This window comes from Haliotis rubra, unplaced genomic scaffold (assembly GCF_003918875.1).
Source record: "Haliotis rubra isolate DU_JTF1 unplaced genomic scaffold, ASM391887v1 Scf148, whole genome shotgun sequence".
In the NCBI taxonomy this organism is placed as follows: Eukaryota; Metazoa; Mollusca; class Gastropoda; order Lepetellida; family Haliotidae; genus Haliotis; species Haliotis rubra.
In genome coordinates, this window is record NW_025765425.1 from 909,788 (window position 1) to 933,258 (window position 23,471).

General features: G+C 38.8%; 1 protein-coding gene across 1 annotated transcript in view; it reads left to right on the forward strand.

The window, feature by feature from the left end:
* The first annotated feature begins 973 nt into the window (after positions 1–973).
* Positions 974–23,471, forward strand: part of LOC124269823 (discoidin domain-containing receptor 2-like) — a 238,426-nt gene continuing 215,928 nt past the window's right edge. Inside the window, exon 1 of the mRNA XM_046704856.1 lies at positions 974–1,124. The gene's annotated coding sequence lies outside the window, so the exon portion shown is untranslated. The remainder of the gene's footprint in view (positions 1,125–23,471) is intronic.

Consider the following 23,471-nt stretch of genomic DNA (forward strand, 5'->3'; position numbering starts at 1 on the left):
ACACACACAAACACACAGATAGACACACAGGACACACACACTTGCTCTCTCTTTCTCTCTCTCTCTCTCTCACACACACACACACACACACACACACGTGCATCACAATAAACTCCAACTCACCTCCCACAAAAAGTGCACCTGCCCCTTGTTGCATGGTGCAGTATGTGGATTGATGCATTGTGCAGACTCTGTGATTCACACACACAATACCCCAGACAATAGTGCAACTGCTCATATCAGTCAACAGGAAAATAGTACCTATAAAGATGCTACTTTCTGTATACATGTTTTCAAGCAGGATGGAACAGGCCAAAACAAATCAGGCAAGATTATTGCTTTGTTGTGATCTATTGGAATTGGCATCAGATGAAATTTGAAGATTTCACAAATGATGACGTGAAATGTTATTGTTTAATCAGCTGCTGTTGTCTTTATGTGAGGTGTGGATGCTTCACACATTCCAGTCACATGTTTTTGTCATGCGATATTCATAGACAATAAGCTGTATATATATTTTTGTGAAATATGAAATAGTAAGAGAACTGGTTATGGTACAATTGAGACAACACTGCATTGTTGACCGAATATTTCATAAAAAGTTCAGAATATTCTCCTATTATATATTTATGTTTTAACAATCAAGCCTCCATACAGTTTGATGAGAAAGGGATCATTTTTCTCAATATCTTTCCAAAAGCATGCCTATCATGTGATTCATTGTACGCGAAACTGATATGAAGCCAATACTGCCTGCTTTGAAAGAGTCGCAGCAAATTGTAAAAACTGCACGTTTAGCTGAGTGTAGAAATTGTCGACCTGTTTTCTGTAAGTCGTGTGCGATGTATTTTTAATGCCATCGGCTGAGCATTGTCAGCTACCGGCAAGGCCATCGCTGTCCCCCAATCAATACCGTAGTGAGAAAGCACAATGTAGATGTGTATGTTGGAATCTGTCTCTACACAGGTACAAAGCCTAACGAGGTTATCTCGGACAGGTAACAGCATCTAGATTGTGTGAGCTGCATTTTGGACGATATTCAGAGAATCGACGCTACTATTGTTCGCCAGGGAGAGACACTGCCATCTGTTTAGAACCTGGACTGATTGTGTCCACAAAAACAGGTAAATATGATACAGGTGTATTTATTTGACCTGCAGGTGCTTGTGATACCAACCAGAGATGGCAGAAGTATATTGGGATTTATATTCCAATATAGCTTTCATGCAAATGAGTCATAATTAATTTTTTGCCTGACAACAGATGGTAATTTGTATTCATTTTGTTTCAATTTAGATATATTATTGTGAAACATGACTTAATGTTAGGTATAACTATGTATGCAAGCTTCTGCCAATGTTTTGGGTTAATCTTTGCATTGATTGGCAGTGTTGGATGTTTAATGGAGTGTTCAGGAAGGTACAAGGAAACTGGTGTCACAGTGAGCTTGAAAAATGTAAATTGATGCTATTTAGATATATGTATTCTCAGTGGTGCATAACGTAAACAATCCTATACATTGATACTGATCGTTGTTGCTGCGTTGTCAACAGAGCAGGAGTTTACTGAAACAATAGCTGTTGGGATATACACTGAATCTTGCTTATCTGGTATATATTGACTGACTTCTGATTAATGTGGTCTGATATATACATTGAATCCCTCTAATGTGGTCTGATATATACATTGAATCCCTCTAATGTGGTCTGATATATACATTGAATCCCTCTAATGTGGTCTGATATATTACATGTGATCTGATTACATTGAATCCCTCTAATGTGGTCTGATATATACATTGAATCCCTCTAATGTGGTCTGATATATACATTGAATCCCTCTAATGTGGTCTGATATATACATTGAATCCCTCTAATGTGATCTGATATATACATTGAATCCCTCTAATGTGATCTGATATATACATTGAATCCCTCTGTGGTCTGATATATACATTGAATCCCTCTAATGTGGTCTGATATATACATTGAATCCCTCTAATGTGGTCTGATATATACATTGAATCCCTCTAATGTGGTCTGATATATACATTGAATCCCTCTAATGTGGTCTGATATATACACTGAATCCCTCTAATGTGGTCTGATATATACATTGAATCCCTCTAATGTGATCTGATATATATACTGAATCCCTCTAATGTGGTCTGATATATACACTGAATCCCTCTAATGTGATCTGATATATATACTGAATCCCTCTAATGTGATCTGATATATGAATCCCTGTAATGTGGTCTGATATATACATTGAAATCCTACTAATGTGGTCTGATATATACATTGAATCACTAATGATATATACATTGAATCCATCTAATGTGATCTGATATATACATTGAATCCCTCACTGATGGTCTGATATATACATTGAATCCCTCTAATGTGATCTGATATATACACTGAATCCCTCTAATGTGGATCTGATATATACACTGAATCCCACTAATGTGGTCTGATATATACATTGAATCCCTCTAATGTGATCTGATATATACATTGAATCCCTCTAATGTGATCTGATATATACACTGAATCCCTCTAATGTGATCTGATATATATATACATTGAATCCCTCTAATGTGATCTACACTGAATCCCTCTAATGAATGATCTGATATATACATTGAATCCTTCTAATGTGGTCTGATATATACTAATCCCTCTATGTGGTCTACATTGAATATATACACTGAATCCCACTGATGTGATCTGATATATACATTGAATCCCTCTAATGTGATCTGATATATACATTGAATCCCTCTAATGTGGTCTGATATATACACTGAATCCCTCTAATGTGGTCTGATATATACACTGAATCCCTCTAATGTGGTCTGATATATACATTGAATCCCTCTAATGTGGTCTGATATATACATTGAATCCCTCTAATGTGATCTGATATATACACTGAATCCCACTGATGTGGTCTGATATATGCACTGAATCCCTCTAATGTGGTCTGATATAAAGCTCGACTCTCAGTAATTTGATCGGATATATACAGACTAATTTCATTAGTCTAGTCAGACTCTCATTAAGCTGATCTGGTATGAAGACTCCGGTGCCCCTTTCAAAATGTTCATCAGTTCCTTTTAGATGTTGTTGGCCTGTATCCAGGGAATATGATAAATAATTTGTGTGATGCTATGGTAGTTGACATGCTATTGACATTCTGTGGAGTAAAAAGACTTACCGGTACTAATGCCAAAGGCTGTGTCATAGAAGGTCTGTTGTTGGACACAAGTCAGGACAAATTAACAGCGTTGAGAAACATGAAATTGACCTTCGTTCTGATTAATTACATAAGTAGTCTGTATGAAAAATGTGTTCACAAATTAAAAAAACTTCTGTATTGTGAAATATTGAACATTTGATGCTCAGTCAACTTGAAGTGAGCACTAGCAAGCTTTTTGTATCTGAGGAGTCAATGTGAGCATGAGAGAGGATATTAATAGACATTGATCTTGGAATTCTGTGGAATGAAATGTACACTAGGAAATGCACATGCGTAGACATTGACAGAGATATTATCAGTGTGAACAGGTAGACTGGCTTTAGTCTCCTCTATGACTAGGGGCGGTGGGGTGGCCTAGTGGTTAATGCATTTGGTCATCTTATTTAAGACCCGGGTTCGATTCCCCACATGAGTACAATGTGTGGAGCCCATTTCTGGTGTCCCGCCCGTGATATTGCTGGAATATTGCTAAAAGTGGCATAAGACCTCACTTACTCACTCACTCACTCACCAAACCTCCCACTCACTCACTCACATACTCACTCACTCACTCTTTTACAGATCACTGTAAGATGTAAATTTGATAGTGAACTTCCTTCTTCTGTGCATGCCTAGTATGGAAAGTTCCAGTTCTGGATTTGACACTACCATTTCCATGTTTTGGACAGCTGCTGTCAGATTAATGATAATATTCCTCATCTACAGTTCTGTTTGGTCCCTTGCATATTGTACACAGATGACAGTTTCTTGTTGCAGGTTTTGTCAGTAGGACTGATAGTGGTAGTAGATAGTATCAACTGACGACACAATAACTCAACAGCATATACCAGTGATGTAACAATCAAACAAATAATTATATTACAGAATTTGCAATTTGTCACTAATTTCTTTCCATTCTGCAACAAATATAGGGCCATAAATATGCATATTTTAAAAACACAAAAAGAGAGCTGTTACATGACAGTAAGCTCGAAGTGAGGACATGGTTTCAAAGTGAGGCTGATAGAACCGACTATCAATTCTTCAATTTATTATCACATTATCAGTGTCTTATGATGATTGGACTGAACTGTGAGGCCTGAACGCATCCATTGATCTCTGATGAAAGGGTAGTAAGCAAACACCTGCCATGTCCCTGACAGCACAGACAGGTTTGATGTGATCAACTACTGATGGAACTGTTTGATATAGGGAATACGTAAATATATAGCACAGGGACGGGATAATATTGGATTATGACATGAGTATTTGAAGACTGCATGTTTTAGTGCATATTACTATTGTTACTCTTTGATGTGCCTGATCAATAGGGTTGGCAGTATGGCTTCAGTTGGAGTGTAATTATGGAAAATAGGAAGTAATATTTTACTTACGAAGATGGAAGAAGATAGCAAGTGTAAGGAACACAGGCAGATCTATCAGACGTAGTCTTGAAAGGACTCTTTGTAGCTTTGTGTAGGTTTTAATGAAGATGGGTGTGAGTGTTTGTTGTTTTATTCAGCTTTATGACAGCAGCTGGTGAATAATCGAATCTTGACCAGATGATCCAGTGATCAATATCGTAAGCATTGATCCATGGCAGTATGGTACAATTACATGAGACCAATGAAGATCAGTTAGAATTTGTATTCAGCAACCCATGATGGTTGGAAGACCGCCTAACAGGTTCAGATGATTGTTTGGTTGACACATGTCATCATATCCCGATTGTTTGGTTGACACATGTCATCATATCCCGATGTCATCATGTTTGTGGACACATGTCATCATATCCCGATTGTTTGGTTGACACATGTCATCATATCCCAATTGTTTGGTTGACACATGTCATTGTTTGGTTGACACATGTCATCATATCCCAATTGTTTGGTTGACACATGTCATCATATCCCAATTGTTTGGTTGACACATGTCATCATATCCCGATTGTTTGGTTGACACATGTCATCATATCCCGATTGCATAGATAGATGCTTGGGCTGTTGATCACTGGATTGTCTGGTCCAAACTTAATTATTTACAGACCTCTTCCATATAGCTGGATTATTGCTGAGTGCTGCATTAAACAACAACCAAACCAAACTATTACATGAATAAGGTGACTCACCAGCCTGACCACCAGATCTATATGGTCCACTCCAAACATTTTCCATCTGTATGATGGCAGCCTGTCAATAATCAAGTCTGGGCCATACAAACCAGTGATTGATATGGTGAGCTACAGTACATTCCTTCAGGGGATGGACCGCCTCCATGGTGTAGTGGTTAGAGCGTCCGCCCGTAGAGTGCGGAAGGTCGCTGGTTCGGTCCCCGACTGCATCATACCAAAAGACGTTAAAATATGGTACATGTTGGTCCCTGCCTGGCGCTCGGCATTAATGGGTACAACAAGGACTGGTTGGCTCGGAGTCAGTATAATGTGTCTGAGTGGGGTATTCATGCTTCACTGTGGCCTGGTATCACAGTGGGCTAGCACTATAAAACCAGCTTCAGTCTGGGCTAGTACAAGCAGCCGCACATACACATACACACACATGCACGTCGTCATATGAGCGAAATATTCTCAAGTGCAACATTAAACCCAATTCCACCACCACCACCTTCAGGGGATGAGACAATGACACACAATGACCCATGTCACCTTGTCTGGCCATCTGATCTATCTGGAGAGCTCTCTTCATTAGTCAGCTGTGTGAGGCAGCCTGTAAATAATGTATTCTGGACCAGATAATCAAGTGATTGATATAACGAGCACCAATCCATGCCATCGGACATGATGATACACAATAAAAGTCAGAAAACCAGACCACCGGATCTCTTTAGTCTGCTCTCTGCATTATCCCAACTATGTGATGGTTGACTTTAAATCATCAAGTTTGGATCAGACAATCCAGTGACTGACTTGGGGAACATATCATTTGGGTGTGATGACATGTTATGGACCAAGTAACCAAGTCTGACCAACCAATTTGTTTGGTCCTTAAATGTTTGAAGATAAATTATTAATAATAATAATGGTCCATTTCTCATGTGCATTGTTCCATGCACCGTGCATGCTCAAAGCGCCCAAACAATCTGATTATTATTACCCTGGATAACCTAATCTGATTATTATTACCCTGGATAACCTAAGCTGCCTGTTAGGCGCTAGAGGGTTATAGTCACATGAGTTATCCCACCAGGTACCCATTTTCTGCTGGGTGAACAGAGGCAATTTTGAAGAAACTCATTTGCCTAAGGTGAGACCACTTGTATCACATGTGCTTAGTTGTGGGGCAGGACTGAAGTCCTAGAAACTCTCGGGAGTCAAGCTGCCAAACACGGTCACCCATCCAAGGACTCTCTGTGTCCAACATTGCTTAACTGTATCTGATGTGTGACCTGAGCTATATGTACAGGACCATGTGCCACCTGCTACCTATGAAAATGTCAACCTGTCTTTGTAGGTTTTTGTAAGGCTACTTTGGCCTGTTGGTGTGTAAGTCTGAAATTCAACTGTAAATCCATTAAGGTTCTCTGGTATTTAGTTTGAATCCCAGATTCTGTTCTCCCCTGATAGTCAGCAAAATGGGATTTGTCAAAGTGGGCTTGCCATCTATATACTGGTTCCCTCACCAATCATATATCCTGTGAAGATACAGATTGGAATTGGTCTTCAGAAACTCATACTCATTGCCAAGTAGGATCAAGTGGTCAGGCCTGCTGACTTGGTCAATACACGTCATCCCAACTGGTAACAAACAAACAAACAAACAAACACACAAACAAAACAATCATAACCCTATCTGTAAATATTAAATAATAGGTTGCCTATGGGGTACCAGACGAAATCTTTTCCAAATATACAACTGAAAAGATTCTAAAGAATAAGATTTTTTCATGTCACTAAATTTACAAGAGCAATACAAAAAGACCATGTGTTCCTTATTTTTATTTATTTTTATTTATTTTATTTTTTTTGAGTAGTAAATATTCATCATCATTGTCAGGATGACACAATAATATGTTTAGTTCCCTCACCAAGTTGTTGTTCTGTAGCTTTATGAACATCTTGTTTACCAAGAAGCAATAAAATCTAATGCATAATCTGTGTAGGATTTGCCAATATTTGGGTAAAGAATGTTAAATTTGATGCCCTATGAGTCATTACTGGTAAACAGTCTCCGGGACATCCACCAACAATAACAGCAGTTTTATACTCTACACACATTATAAATCATTCAAGCATTTTTAATTACAAGGTGAATAATTTTCCAAGTGATAGTAACCATTGATTGGTTTTTATAACCGACTGGTACATAACGGAAGGCAAGGATGTCACAATGGCCTACTATTGTCACCAACTTGAACCATATATTGATTTTGGTTCAAAATGTCACTAGCATTAGAACCCAAGCTGTGTTAGGCAAACAGAATGGGAATTGTCATGGTGTTGTGTGGTGGAGCTGTACGGTGTATGGAGTCGGTGGTCCAGGGCACAGCGTGACATGACAACAGCGCTCTTGGAGCGGAGTTCACGCACGTTTCCTGCTCTGATCTATATTGTCAATACCATTATGTGTGATTGTATTGCACGGAAAAGTACATGTTGGTTTTGTATTTGCTAGTGACTAAACAAAGTATGCACTTAAATAGATTATGGGTGATAATGAAAACTACGAGAAATGGTTATTCAATGGAGGTGTATTTCATACGGGTATCATAATAGTGGGGTTTATTACATTTGGTTTTCAGTGTTTCAGGAACCATTTTCAGCCTAGCAATGAAATAACATTTGGAATTTTTGTCACATCCAGTTTTGATATTCATACTTTCCTTAGCCCAGCAGTTTACTTGTGTGAGCTGACTTGTACATGTGTCAGTTATACCACATTGGTTATTCACTGTTATCCCCTCCTAACTGGATGGTATAATTGGACAATATAGAAATGGATTCATCTTGACTCATCCATCTGTCTGGCCATTACTTAGTTTCCAAAGCTTAACTCCTAAACTGTTGAAAATGTCTTCATGAAACTTGGTATGCACATCAGACATTCATTCTTTCATTCAGTTTTTCACATTTCATTTTATTTTCATTTCCATGACAGGTTCAACTTAGATTAATGGGGGTTGGGTTCATTTCCAGGACATAAGTCATAAAAATGTTTCAATGGTGTTTTTTTAATCTTTGTATACAAAGGCATGTATTGAACTGGTGCCAATTGCTATTCAAACTATTCAGTGTATTTTGATGTTTGGAAGTAAATCAGTTATTTTGCATCATACAGCCATGTAGGGCAATGTTTTGCCAGCAGCCCATGTGTGAAGTGGGGGTTGACTAAATGTAGCTGATTGAGCTTGGTGTAGTGCTGTAACGATGCATCGAACTTGGTGTAGTGCTGTAACGATGCATCGAACTATCGATAGATTGAAATTGTTGAGTCTTCTATAGCAATTAATCGATGGAAGAAAAGAAAAACTATCAATGCATCGATAGTATGTGTGTCTATCGATAGTTTAATAATTGCCTTTCATTGATAAATATGCAGTGCAAACTACAGGGAGTACCAGATTCGTTCACTTTGATTTAGAGTTATCCACCCCTCTTACCTCTGAAAACAAAGTTGATCTGGGTTTCAAGTTTCTTATCAGTTATTAAAAGAGACTGAATCTACTTCAGCTTGCTTTTTATTTCATATAAGGCCAGACCAATTTTATTTCTTGTTTTACGGATTTTTGTCCTCAGAAAACTTAAGGCAGGAGGGAAAAAAATAAAAAATAAATATCACCTGTCAAAGTAATATTCCTTTTGCATACTAAAAATATTCAGATTTTTTGCAAGTTATGAAGTGTATATGGGGCAAAATACAATCAACAAAATTTTGTTTGTAAGTTTACATTCTTTGCCAATAAAAACATGATGATTTTATTTTTGGAGCGGCGAAAATTATTTTAATTTTTTTTCTTATTCTTGAAAAAATATGATCGTCCGATCCGAAAAACAAGAAATAAAATTGGTCTGGCCTAAACTATACATTCATTTGGGAAATGACTTCAAAAGGGATAATTTAGGGAAAACATAAACTATTGCTATAGTATTGCAATAGTTGGTCGCAATAGACTATCGCTATCGTAGTAGTATGTTGCAATAGACTATCACTATCGTAATAGTTGTTTCCTCCTCAATAGTCACCCCTAGCTTGGTGACATATAGAGTAGGACATTGCAGCGTTTACTGAAATAGAGGCACAGTATCCGACATTAATTCAGGAATTGTTGAGTACCTTGATATTGTATTTGAATTATGATATAGAGTTTTCAGATGCTATTTGTCAAACTATTATTATTATCATTATAGGATATTTACAGAGCGCACATATCCGGGCAACTAGTGCATGCTCAAGGCGCTGGTATTTTTCCCTTGATCATTGGATGTCAATCTCAATGGCACATCATATTATCAATCTCAACTCCCTGGGGAGTATACAACTCTTGCAGCCACTAGGCACCGAGTTATTGTGGCTTTCTCATCCTTACGAGGTACCCATTCACAGCTGGGTGGACTGGGACACATAGTCACAGTACTTTGTCCAAGTTCACTGCACGTTGCTGTACCCGCAACTAGGTGTTTGCACGTATTCATGTGGCCACCATCTGGTCATATACCAACGGATTCGTGGGTTCTTTTGAGTGCACAGGGTTGTGTACTGTACACTAGGGGTTGTGACAACACTGAAAGAGCCTGCACACAAAGTTGACTCCAAGGTTTTTACACCCGGTCACAGGTGGACTCGATCCCGGCACCTCAACCTCGCTGGATCACTATCCTACTACACATGATACAAGTGTCATTACTTGTTCGTGTTCTATAAAATATAGCAAGCATTTAAAAATGGAAGGAATCATTCACTGAAGTCATTTGCAATCACATGCTGAATAATTTACTGGGTTTTTTTATTATAATGTATAAAACCATTTTTTGTAATTTTTGCACATTGTACTATAAGTCTTAACAATGTCTGTCATTTCAGGTGTCTCTTTTTGTTGGCCTACTGTCGCAGCCATGGACACATTGATAAATAGTAATATTCACATTATTTAGATCTGTTTGCCTGATTGATCTTGTATAAAAAAATAGAAATATTCAGCTTCATCATGTGACAATGCAGCAACATTGTACTCAATAATTTATCACATAAAAGTGTGTTTTCTGGCCATTACAATGACTGGTGAAAGAACAACAACCTTAAAGTCAATATTTGATAATAAACATCCTATTTAACTGTTTACTCATTAAAGGAATATTCAAAAACATGTAATAACTTGGCAAAAAATATAACTGCATCATAATTTCGGTCCGAATAATCTGTAAACATTTTAACACACCATTAATGCATGACAAAAAGCCTCATGCATGGCTTTACAATGCCAAAAACGCTTTTAATAGAAGGAAGGAATAAAGAATATTCCAACTCTGATCTCCCCAGGGAGTTGAGAATGAATATTGAGTGCACGCTGATCCAGTGACAGGGGTAATAGCGATATAGCGCCAGGAACATTCATATGGGGAACGGAATTTAGTGCATTGTAAATGGACCTGTCACTATTTTACTGGTCGCAGATTAAGTTTTACAAAACTTACATTGTTTTGTTTGTTTGTTTTTGTTTGTTTTGTTTTTTCTCGGTTTTTTATTAGCATAAAGACAGATGTTACACATGCGATACATAAGTACATATATAAAGCGGGGTGTTACACTACTTCGATCTGAATCCAAATATATCTATTTCACATACAGATGAAAATATTGTCACGGATGTGAAATTAACATCCTCGGAAATGTACAATATTTTCTTTACATACCATAATGGGATATATTAGAGCAAATATAGGATATAAGTACTAGAAGTGAAAGTGTGGAAATAGGTAGAGACAGACCGGAGAGGGGAGAAGGAGTAGATGGCATGGGAGGGAACGAGACATTGTTAGTAGTACCAGGGGTGGTAGGGTAGTCTAGTGGTTCAAGCGTTCACTCATCACCCTGAAGACCCTGGTTTGATTCCCCACATGGGTACAATGTGAGGCCCTGTTCTGGTGTCCCTTGCCATGATATTGCTGGAATATTGCTAAAACTTTATGTCCAATGGCACAATGTCATTCAAGAACTGACATTGCTAGTTGTTAATATTGTAACATTGTGTTAATAGTAACCTTTGTCGAACCTGATATAAAGTTGGATGGGTGGGCATTCAGTTGCAAAGTAACAATATCAGTCAACTTTTAAATCTTCTTTTAGTTACATCTAGGAGTTGGTCTGACGAACAAAAGGGACACTTCTATTGAAATACAACTTCTTTATAACAATATACTCATAGAAACAAATAAGGGAACACATGAAAGTACAAGCGTTCCTATATTCTTTTCCAGGTTTCTTCACAAGGTGTGTATTGCACTGTGGGTGAAATTCTGGAAATAAATAAAGGAACACTTGTACTTTCATGTGTTCCCTTATTTGTTTCTATGAGTATATATGCATGTTTTGTTGTAGATGCTAACATCCGAACTTGCTTGATAACAGTGTTAGCATGTCACATTTAGATATAGTCTTGACGTATTATGAGAATCATGTTTGTCTATCATTGAAAAAAAAAATCATAATAAAAATTTGAGTTGTGTATAAGTACAACCTGAATTGATACTTTACAAATCAACATGATTTCATTATCGGAATAAATATTTTACCGAGTTTTATCCAAACATCAGCCTGTTTGATATCGTTATCAGTGATATTATCTCTGAACCTTTTATCTCCTGTATCAATGGAGTCAGTTCTTCGTCTTGGAGTATTGTGAAACATAATATCAGATCATATTATCCAGACCAATTTATCGTACTGGCACGAATTCCTGTCTCTGCAGACTTCAGCCGTTTCCATTTTTCTGTGTGAAGGATTCCAGAATCAGAGCTACTCATGAAGAATTGTGCCACTGCAGCCATCTTTGAGCCACAGGCAACAACACAGGACAAAAATTAACTCTTTTATGTGGACATTATAGAAATGCTAGATTTGTAGTTTAAAAGGCTATGATGACAAATCGATAGCTACATTTCATTACAACCTTTTCAGAAAAAGTAAAACCTTTATTAATGCTGTATGTGGTGCTGATTTCATCTGAAATCTGAAACCTTTCTATGCAGTTTTAAACTGTAACAGACATAGAATATACGCTACTTCTACAGAATAGACTGAAGCTGAAATATATCATGGTCTTAATGTCATGTAAAGATATGAAAATTGTGAGCTAGTGACCTACATAGTGGCCATCTTGAAGATGGATTGATTGCAAGATGTATAAGTCTCCAGATTATCAATATCTGCCAGACAGGTAGCTGGTAGTATCTATATCACACGGCAGTGTGAAGCATCTGATTGGTGGGCTCGTGTTGGAGTCTGGGGACTATCACTGGCACACATAATACTAATCCATGACAGTGTCAGATTGGACACCACCCCTGTCTGGCTTCATGTTTGTATTATAACGATCATATCAACCTGTCCCCCTTAGTGTGTGTGCTACAACCTGTCATTGTATTTACTGAACGCTTAATGTCTTGTGATGCATTGTAATATGTAGTGGCCTGAGTTCCATAGGACATGCTGCTACTAATGAACACATGAGATGTCTACACAGTACCCCATTGACCTCCCAGTACCCCATTGACCTCTCAGTACCTCATCGACCTCTCAGTACCTCATCAACCTCTCAGTACCTCATCAACCTCTCAGTACCCCATTGACCTCCCAGTACCTCATCGACCTCTCAGTACCTCATCGACCTCTCAGTACACCATTGACCTCTCAGTACACCATTGACCTCTCAGTACCCCATTGACCTCTCAGTACCCCATTGACCTCCCAGTACCTCATCGACCTCTCAGTACCTCATCGACCTCTCAGTACCTCATTGACCTCCCAGTACACCATTCGACTCTCGACCTGACCTCAGTACACCATTCTCAAGTACACCATTGACCTCTCAGTACCTCATCGACCTCATCGACCTCTCAGTACACCATTGACCTAGTTGTACAGTATTCCGTAATTGTCATGATAATCAATAGTTATAATGATAATCGACTTGAGGTAGAATAGATTCCCAGTATTCAATAGTTATAATGATAATCAACTTGAGGTAGAATAGATTCCCAGTATTCAATAGTTATAATGATAATCGACTTGAGGTAAAATAGATTCCCAGTATTCAGTACTTATTATGATAATCGACTTGAGGTAGAATAGATTCACAGTATTCAGTACTTATTATGATAATCGACTTGAGGTAGAATAGATTCCCAGTATTCAATAGTTATAATGATAATCGACTTGAGGTAGAGTAGGTCCCCAGTATTCAATAGTTATAATGATAATCGACTTCAGGAAGAACTGGTCCCCAGTATTCAATAGTTATTATGATAATCGACTTGGGGTAGAATAGGTCCCCAGTATTCAATAGTTATTATGATAATCGACTTGAGGTAGAATAGGTCCCCAGTATTCAATAGTTATTATGATAATCAACATGAGGTAAAACAGGTCCCCAGTATTCAATAGTTATAATGATAATCGACTTGAGGTAGAACAGGTCCCCAGTATTCAATAGTTATAATGATAATCGACTTGAGGTAGAGTAGGTCCCCAGTATTCAATTGTTTTAATGATAATCGACTTGAGGTAGAACAGGTCCCCAGTATTCAGTAGTTATTATGATAATCTACTTGAGGTAGAATAGATTCCCAGTATTCAGTAGTTGATGATAATTGATTTGAGGTAGATTTGGATCATAGTATTCAATAGTTATTATGATAACTGACTTTAGGTAGATCTGGTCCCCAGTATTCAATAGTTATTATGATAACTGACTTTAGGTAGATCTGGTCCCCAGTATTCAATAGTTATTATGATAACTGACTTTAGGTAGATCTGGTCCCCAGTATTCAATAGTTATTATGATAACTGACTTTAGGTAGAACTGGTCCCCAGTATTCAATAGTTATTATGATAACTGACTTTAGGTAGATCTGGTCCCCAGTATTCAGTAGTTATTATGATAATTGACTTTAGGTAGATCTGGTCCCCAGTATTCAATAGTTATTATGATAATTGACTTTAGGTAGATCTGGTCCCCAGTATTCAGTAGTTATTATGATAATTGACTTAAGGTAGAACTGGTTCATAGTATTCAACAGTTATTATGATAAACTGTAATCGAATTTGGGTAGAACAGATCCCCAGTATTCAATAATTGTTGAAAGAATCAACTTGAGCTGAATTATGACATACAAACAATCCAATTTTCTTATTTCTATTGAATAATCACATTTTCAAGATAATCACGATGAAATGGAGATTGAATATTTCATATGATGGCGTGCATGCTTGTGTATGATCTGTGAGCCTGATGATATAGCTGAGGTATCATTGACTGTGACATAAAACAATACTCACTCACCCACCATGTTTCTTCTTATTTCTATTGATTATCCAACCTATGGATTCACATTCCTCTTTAGTATCATGGAGCAAAACTTGTATCATGAATGAACAGGTCAGACGTGCTGAAAAAAATACTTAAGTCAAAAGTCTCTTTTTCACATACTTTTATCAGACAAATCTTTTTAATGTTTTTTTTGTTAGTTCTTAAATGTACTCAAATGAAGTTATTTATCTTTAAAAATATCTCCCTCTACCCAGAAATAGAATGGTGTACCATCTTTTATCAGTTGTAATTCCATCATAAACCTTCTTTTCAGTTGAGCTGTATACTGTATTTCTTCCTGAACACGACATTAGTTGATTACAGTCTCTTTGACAGAAGAGTTGAACCAGTTTTTAAATTTCCACTCCATGTATTAGCTTGATGTTGAATGATCAAAGTTCGAAATACAGCCCAATGCAGGTTTGATCCTATTCGTTGATCCAGAGACGTAGGTTCCGTTCCACGAAGTGATTGAAATGCTACGACTATCATAAGACTATACTTGCGATCATCTTAGCGTAACAATCACAGAATGGGGCAGTTGTCGTAAACCTACCACTCGTAAACGCCTACATCCCCAATCATCTTGTATCTCCCTTGTACGTGATTCCACTGTAGTCTGTCTCACAGTCCCTGAACCACATTATTTTCCCCACTGCCAAGCCCTCCCTGCAATGTAGTCTGTCTCACAGTCCCTGAACCACATTATTTTCCCCACTGCCAAGCCCTCCCTGCAATGTAGTCTGTCTCACACTGCCAAGCCCTCCCCTGCAATGTAGTCTGTCTCACAGTCCCTGAACCACATTATTTTCCCCTACTGCCTAGCCCTCCCTGCAATGTAGTCTGTCTCACAGTCCCTGAACCACATTATTTTCCCCACTGCCAAGCCCTCCCTGCAATGTAGTCTGTCTCACAGTCCCTGAACCACATTATTTTCCCTACTGCCAAGCCCTCCCTGCAATGTAGTCTGTCTCACAGTCCCTGAACCACATTATTTTCCCTACTGCCTAGCCCTCCCTGCAATGTAGTCTGTCTCACAGTCCCTGAACCACATTATTTTCCCCACTGCCAAGCCCTCCCTGCAATGTAGTCTGTCTCACAGTCCCTGAACCACATTATTTTCCCCACTGCCAAGCCATCCCTGCAGTGCTAAAGCCCTAAATGAAGCAAGTCTAGATTTCCTCAGGTTCAGGGTCTGTTACTTAAACCATTATCTGATGGTTGTATGATGTGACTTCTAATTGATCATGACCCCAGCACGTGTAGCCCCAATGCAGATGTTTTTGGTCTCTGAATCTCCCATCTCACGGGGCTCCTTTACAATTGAAATGGGTTTATGTGTTACTACCAAACTAACGCTGAAGGGGTTGTTGTCGGCACGGGTACTACAGATATGTACCCCAGAAACGTACCTTGGCCATAATGAAAATACAGAAACGTACCCTAGGACGATTCCATTCCCATTGTGTCATATTCTTGATCGGAATTGTCATGCTGTTGTATTAGATACATTTGATTGCTTTATGTACGTAATGAGAATACACAGTAACGGATATTTCGCGATGCATATGAATACCAATCGCAATCAGTTGAACGGGAACAACTACATGCGGCTTTGGTTTTGGATTGCGGAATATGGACTCGTCCGCCTTTTAGGGTACCAGGTACGTTTCTGTATTTTGACTTTGTTTAGGGTACATATCTGTATACAGAAACGTACCTGGGGTACATATCTGTAGTACCTGTGCCGACAACAACCCTTCAGCCAAACTAACATGTATTCAGAGACTAAGCGTTAGTCTAGATTCCACAGTTACATCCCCATCTTGGTTCCTTCATCTTGTGAACTCCACTTGTGATCCCTCTTATCAGACTGATAGGTTTCTGTACCAGGAACCTTACATTATACTTTCTGAAATGATTAACAGTTCATGCTACAAAAGTGACACAATTCCATGCCTTCTGTCCAAGTATTTACAGCAGTTATTAGCTGACCCCTGGGTTCCAAGCTGACCTCCCACCTGACCACATGGCAGTCTATAGTCTGTCTCTCGGTCCCTGAACCGCATTATTTTCCTTCTGCCCAGCAACCCGTGAAGATCCGGGCTAGAATTGATCTTCAGTAACCCTTGCTTGTCGTAAGAGGCAACTAATGGGATCAGATCACTGACTAGGTTGACACATGTCATCGTATCCCATCTGTGTAGATCAATGCTCATGCTGTTGATCCCTGGATTGTCTGGTCCAGATCCGATTATTTACAGACCACCACCATATAACTGGAATATTGCTGAGTGGGGCGTAAAATAAAACACACTCACTCCCTCCCTTCTGCACACCTTTTTCTGTAATGCTAAACCCTAAATGAAGCAAGTCTAGATTGCCACAGGTTCTAAATCTAACATCTCGCTGGGGCTCTGTTCAGTTTAAAGGAGTTTCTTTCTATCAAAGCTATATGTATTCAGAGATTATGCGTTAGTCAACACACCTCCGTGTCCTTCCACCCAGCTACACCTGTCCACCAGACATACACCTCTCTGTCCACCAACCCTATGCACTGATTCACCCTAGCTACAACAGACTACCAACTGTATGTACAGGAAATTCCAGTATGTGTGCGGATATCTAACCACACTCCATCTGACCGTTACCCAACGTGTTACCCAATGTTACATCACACTATCAACATCCCATGGTGTGGAACAAATTGTTACATAACACCCTAACCCATTACCCAATCTTCCCACCCCATGTGGCCCTCCATGGCTGTAGCCACACCAAGTCACACAGGGTGACAATCAGCGACCTTGGTATTACTAAGTGGCTTAGTACCACAATCAGCAGAGAAGAAAGCACTCAGTAGCTCTACTCATTCAACTTTCACACTTTATTAATCCTGTCTCCTTATACTGATTGAATTGATCAGTGATCCAGAACAGGCAGTTGTTCATTAGTACTTACGTGGAACCTTATATCACAGTGACATGCAGGAGACTTGCTACACTGATGCTGCTAAATGGGGACAAATAAATAAATAAATAAGTTAAGGCAGTGTACAATTGATTTTCTTTAAAGCGACCCACTTCAAAGTCACCAGTTCCTGTTTGGTAATTACCTGACATAGGTAGGAACGACTGTCGGGAGAGGGAAGGGTTTTCTGGTGTGTTTGTGTCATGGTGGTTCAGTCTGGTTTTAAACAGGTGCCCTTCCCTGTTGAATTGTGGGTTTATTTCTTGTAAAACTGGAATAGATACCACCTAACTAACATGGTGATGGATAATAGATCAGTAAGGATTATCAATCATCTGATAATTATTACCAGTATACTGAGACCCTAGATGATGAGACCGCCTCTGTGGTGTAGAATGTCCCGAAGGAAGGTGGGTTCGACCCCCGACCGCGTCATACCAAAAGACGTTAAAATATGGTACTTGTTGGTCCCTGCCTGGCGCTCGGCATTAATGGGTACAACAAGGACTGGTCGGCTCGGAGTCAGTATAATGTGTCTGAGTGGGGTGTTCATGCTTCACTGCGGCATGGTATCTCAGTGGGCTAGCACTATAAAACCAGCTTCAGTCTGGGCTAGTACAAGCAGCCGCACATACACATACACATGCATGCACGTCGTCATATGAGTGAAATATTCTCAAGCACGACGTAAAACTCAATTTCACCTCACCCTCACCTAGATGATGATGATGATGATGATGATGATGATGATGAGGAGGAGGAGGACAGCGACAATGGTAACGATGATGGTGGTGGTGGTGATGATGGTGATGATGATCATGGATGACAGTGACACACAATCACTCACTCACTCTCAGCTCACACACTCACTCACTCAATAGTAATACCACTAATACCAAGGCAGGTGCCCCTACAAGCCCAAGTAGCAGCTACTTGTCAGATTATGAAGCATGATAACACACTTTGTCTGTGTGAATCTGTGACATATGTGAGAACTTTGTGGTCTCATGACTTCCTCCTAATTAGCCATCTCCATAACGAACAACCCTTGCTTGCTCTGAAATATGGGCCCAACTTTAGGTGCCAATCACTTCAACTTAAGAGATTTCATCCTACTTCTTGTACAGTAATACCCCCAAACTTTCCCCACATTGTCCACTTTCAGTCCAGCCTTGTCCAGTGTTGACCGTTGAGAGTAAATCTGTCTCCATGGGCATTGTGTCTAGCATTCAACTAATACATGCACTGGACAGTCCGAACTCACCCGAACTCTCGCAAACATCATGTTTCATCACTGATTCTACAGGTTATTTTAATAATTGGAATGTGAGAAGTTTTACAGTAAATGTGTAATGGTAACAGATGAGGTTGTTCGCAGATAAACCACCTTGTTAAGTGAAAAAGTTTAACAAGTAGAGAAGAAGTAGACTTCACATGAACTCGGAGGGGGAAATCTAGTTTGATAGATGTCAATTATACAGTGCTTATTTCTATGGCAATTTGAAAAAAAGTGGGAATCTCTGAAGATCTTCCTGGTGTGTCTATAACAAACTGATAGGGCTGTTTCAGTCAGATATTTCAGTTAAGGCCAGACTAATTTTATTTCTTGTTTTACGGATACGTTGGTCTTATTTTTTCAAGAATAAGAAAGAAAGGGAAAAAATAAAATCCTAATGGTTTTATTGGCCGAAAATGTAAACTTACAAGACAGTTTTTAGATTGTTTTTTTCCCCATATACACTTCATAAATTACCAAAAGTGAAATACTTTTTGTATTTAAAAGGAATATTACGTCGACAGGTGATTTTTTTTTAATATTAATTTTCCCTCCTGCCTTTAGGTTTTCTGAGGACAAAAATCAGTAAAACAAGAAATATAATTGGTCTGGCCTAAATCAGTGTTGAAATGATATATGGTTTTAGGTCTTGGATTTAAAATGAACCTCATGGCCTTTTCTGTGTATCTATCCTTGTCCTTCCTACTATAACATTACACACCTTTCTCACTTCCTGACTCCATCTTTTTGGGGGGATTGTCAAGAATGTTTTTTCCTGTGATTACAGAAGTATCATGTTTATAAATTTAGAAATGGGAGTGAGGTTGATAAGGTGGGGTGCCAGGGGAGGGGGAGCAGGGGGTGTGGAGGTGTGTTTGTGAAAGTAGGAGTCACATTGTGTCATTTATCAGAACACCCAGTGTGTCATGTGAACAATCAATTAAATGCTTTTACCAGAATTTACAAGAGCAGAGTCATTATATTTTTAAAATTAAATTAAATTTGATTAAATGTTCACTTTTCAAAAATTATATTTACATATGCATGTCTTCAGAACAAAGATTACATTCTGAATTTCTATGAGAAGAATCACTGTATTTTTCAAATTTAAATGTCATAGAATCTGTGTCTGTCAAACACCCCCTCCCCGACTCCTCGAAGTAAGCTTCATTCATTTTTTCAAATTTGTATCACCCAAACAAAGTTCACTCACTGAATTTACCAGACTTTACAAGAACAAGATCAGTATGTTAATTATACTCACAGTACCTCAATCTAAATCCCCAAAGCTTGCACTGTGATGGTAGATTTTATGTATTGTATGAAAAACAAAACTAATCTTGATTTATATGAAAGCAAGTCTAGACAGCTCTAATATCAGCAGCAGAACCACATACTTTTTAAATTATGAGATGAGAGAAATGTGTGATAAAAGATTTCACAGACTATATGTCTGTCCAATATCCACCCCCTTCCTCCAGTTCCTGACTCCTCCAAGTAAGGTTCTGTCATTTGATTTAAACCTGTGTGTCAACCAAACAAAGATCATTAAATAATCTTTATAAGAAGTATTTGCTTAACTCTTTCAGTGCCTCTTTGGTTCCAACCCATTTCTGGTGTCCCCGCCGTGATATTGCTGGAATATTGTTAAAAACGGCTTAAAACTCAACTCACTCACTCACTCACTCCAACGCAGTGTGTCAAGTGCTGACATGAATGTACAACAATGGCATTTTACACATATTGTTCTGATCAGGTTTTGACTATTTCTCGTTCTACAGATGTGCATATCACGGTGTTTTGCACATCCATTGTCAGTTGACGTCTTCAGTTACATATCTGTGGGAGTGTTATTGTTTAAGCATTGAGAAATATACTTGAAGAACAGTACTGGCAAGTTACAGCAGTAATAATTAATTCCTACAATGTCAACAAGAACTTACCCGAGCAAGAATGGAGAGTTATTATAAATGCTTTTGTTATGACTGTTCACAGCTCAGACAGCAGGCTGTGGGGAGAATTGTGTTGCCTCTGGTGACAGAGATTGGGTTAAGGGTTATATAAGAAATGCACTTGAAACTTGATGTGTGAAGTTGTGGCAGGCGTCTCAACTTGTTAACAATGACAGGCCAATATTCAGAGAGTCCCAAGAGGTTTTTGCCATGAACGCTGCCCAAAACACTAAACATTGGCTTTTATAGAGTTCAGTTTTAAAATTCTAAACACTCTGTGAAAGCTGTGGGGTAAATTCTTTAGATTTATGAAGAAATCCACTTATGTCGTGTGATTGTTTCTGTCGTGTGTTGAGCGCTATTGCAATCTGCTGACTTGGATTGTAAGCCTGAAGCCGACTCAAGGAGCATCTATCCAGATTTATCAGTTTACACTATTGGACTTCATTCACAATCTACAGCTTTGGAGGTAAACCAGTCTACAAGGGATGAAAATGTCCATTACTAGGAGGAGATTTTGATGTTCAAGTGAAACATTTATAGGTCGTACTGAAATGGTGTACAGGTTCAATTCTATACCAAGGAAAGAAGTTTTTGATTGAAACATCTTTCTTTCAAATTTATATCTGTTTTGATGTTATGAAAGTCTCCTTCGTGCTTCGTAACTACTTTCTGTACATTGGCTTGCCCTTAACATTCTTGTATAAAGCTGGCTTCCAGTTAGGTGGGACATATGTATTGCACAATTAAATTACATCTATGGGGAAATGTTTTTGAATATTGGAACCAGTGGGTACCAATGTTTGTCACATCTGATATTGGTACATATAATGAGTTGTGTGTTTCCAGTTGGTATTCCATTCCAGCTTGTCTATACACATGTTTCCTATTGTCTCAAATGAAGGAATGGAAAATGTCCTTGGATTTTGCTTGGGGAATTCAGGAAAATTCTAATTGAAATTACAGACAAATGACATTACTTAATGTTCTTTTCCCATACTGATTTGAATTGAAACATTGTATTGAAGATTTCAGGCATCAGCCCCTTAGTACGTTATTGCCCAGATATCTAATCAGCAATATTCACTTTATCATTCATTCATTCATTCATTCATTCATTCATTCATTCATTCATTCAATATAAGCTTGTCATTCATCATTCACTCACTCACTCACTCAGTAATTTTGTCCATGTTCAGATATATTCACTCACTCACTACAGTTCATAATTATAAATACCTGCATCTTCATCTACAGCTTCATTTCGTTAGTGAATACGATGATATAGTCACCACCAGCTGGTTGATCAGCATAACATGGGGCTGAAAGAACTTTGGTGTTATTTGGCGCCCATTATATTTCTTCTTTTTTTTCTGATGTACTTAGATAAAGTGCAGGGTTCCATTCAAGTACCAAAAAAATTATGGGGTGTCAGAAGCTCCACAAACCCATTTTATGTTGACGTTATTTACACTCACTATCTCCGCAAAGTGCAATGCAATAAATGTCATAACGTGATATTTGTCTTCCCACATCAAATCTTACTCCGTTCAAGGACATAAAAAGAAGCTTACAAATCTGGTTCTTGCGCTTTTTTAATCTATCAGTCACCCCTGCCATTCTGCTGTAGCCTGACAAACTGGTAAAGCAGCATAATGCTGTCCCCAGGACTGTTTGACTCTGACTCCAGTAGAGCTCCTCTCTCTTCAACTCCAATGTCAGGTGGCTGTGCCCTGTCACGAAGCCTAACAAGAGGCAAGCCATCTGGACGTCCAAGGATCTCAGGGACTGTCTATTGTCTTTCGCTAAACTTGTTAAAGACTTATTTGAAATGTGCCACTTTGCCGTCCCTCTGTACAATGAATGTATAATGCTATCCAGACTCCTGGCTCCATTAACCCTACAATACCCACACCTGTCCCCTCCACTCCACTCTGTTCCTGCCTGAATCCTACATTAACCTTACAATACCCACTGCACTCCACTCGGCTCTACTCCACTCCACTCTGCTCCAATCTGCTCCACTGCGCTCCACTCCACTCTGTAGCTTCTTTCATCCTACATTAACCCTACAATACCCACACCTGTCCCTTCCTCTCCACTCTGTTCCTGCCTGAATCCTACATTAACCTTACAATACCCACTGCACTCCACTCCGCTCTACTCTACTCCACTCCACTCTGCTCCAATCTGCTCCACTGCGCTCCACTCCACACTGTAGCTTCTTTAATGCTACATTAACCCTACAATACCCACACCGTCCTCTTTAATCAAAACTGTAGCTGTCTGAATCCTATATATATATCCACTTCAATATCCACTCCGCTCGACACACACACACTACCCACACCACCACACCACACCACACCACACCACACCACACCACACCACACCACACCACACCACACCACACCACACCACACCACACTGTAGTTGACTGAATCCTACATCAACCCTACAATACCCAGTCCTGTCACACCTGACTGAATCAG